The following is a 1,637-nucleotide window of genomic DNA, read 5'->3' as shown; positions in this document are numbered from 1 at the left end:
TTTACACTAGAATTGATAACTGATACCAGATGGTCTGTCCAAGATGACCACTTCAATAAATACTGAAGTCCTCTGAAGTTATTTACACTAGAATTGATAACTGACACCAGATGGCGCCATCTACGTTTGTTTGAAGCACCTGAAAGAAGTGATAGGAGAGACGTGAAAGTGGCATTGCTGATGTGTGGTTGATCAATTCAAATAAGAGTCGTGTTATACTATTGTCATATGCAAAGGAACGAAATGTGCCTCACAGGACTATATGGTGCTACATATATAAACATATAGAAATCTAGCATACATAAAAGAAATATTGACATTTCACGTTTAAATATGCGATTTTTAATGTATTTAAACAAATGTGAAATATCAGTGTTTCTTATAACTCTTTAACATATTGATTCATTCTCATCGCTAATGGTAGTATTATTTGTAGGTTGCTTCTCGTTTTGGTGCTTTCCCTGTTTTGCCTGTGCGACGGCTCGTAAGCATGGCGAGTGTCTGTGTCTGCCTCTGCTCGACGGATTTGGATGCATTCCTCCAATAACAATGGCCATGAGGGTATCAGTGCGCACTCGCTATGGAATCCAGGTTTGGACAAATACAATCTGTGTTTTAAACAGTGTTGTGGAAAGTTACTTTTAAAAGTAATGCATTACAATATTGCGTTACCCCATAAAAAAAGTAATCACGTTACTTAGTTACTTTTTATGGAAAGTAATGCATTACGTTACTTTTGCGTTACTTTTAAAATCTGGACAGGGCTTGCTTGTTTGTTTTTAAAATAAAAAAAGTTCTATTTTTGGCAAATATAAAAGCCTTTTCACACCACGTTACAATCTCATATATAAATGTGGAGAACCTATGGTGTTTGTCTATCTCTCTATAGGGTACTATCTGTAAGGATTGCATTTATTCCACCTTCTGTGGCGTCTGCGCCTGGTGTCAAATGTCCCGAGAAATGAATGTCCGTGAAAACAACGTCTCTCTTGTCCACAATCGAGCAAAATAAAGGCAACTGGGAAACCAACAACTTCTTTGCTGTTCCACAGTATACTGCAATAATAACAAAGTGTGTCACCTGAAAGGAACCTCATTGTTCTCAGTGGCATTAGATATGCACCATTGTATTTGTTCCATTTAATAAAAACAGTATGATGTTTGTCTGGTATGTCTGCATTTTAGTATATGTTAACCCTCATGTGGTGTTCGGGTCCTTTTTGCTCTGAAAAAAATTATTTTTCCAGAAAATACTAGTTAATGTTATCGTATTGGACTGAAATTTTGTGACTTTGTTCACAAAGGGTATAACTACTTCTAAAAAAATGTTTTTTATCATTTTCATACTTTTCTGGGGGAGATTTTTCACCTTGTTACACTTGTGATGTTCCAGGGCAAAAATGACCCGGCATTGCACAGTTTATCACACTAGTGTGCTTTAATGTTTAATCAGGGAGTTTGTTTTGAAAGGCTTTTATTTTGTACAAAATGGCACAAAGTCACACTTGTGGTGTAGGCCTCAAAGGCCATTTTGTACAGAATAAAAGCCTTTCACAACAAACTCCCTGATTAAACATTAAAGTACACTAGTGTGATAAACAGTGCAAATTTTCATCAGTTTTTATTTAATATTGTGA

This window comes from Sinocyclocheilus rhinocerous, unplaced genomic scaffold (assembly GCF_001515625.1).
Source record: "Sinocyclocheilus rhinocerous isolate Xijiao unplaced genomic scaffold, SAMN03320098_v1.1 scaffold1564, whole genome shotgun sequence".
Classification (NCBI taxonomy): Eukaryota; Metazoa; Chordata; class Actinopteri; order Cypriniformes; family Cyprinidae; genus Sinocyclocheilus; species Sinocyclocheilus rhinocerous.
Note: the sequence above shows the minus strand (reverse complement) of the source record.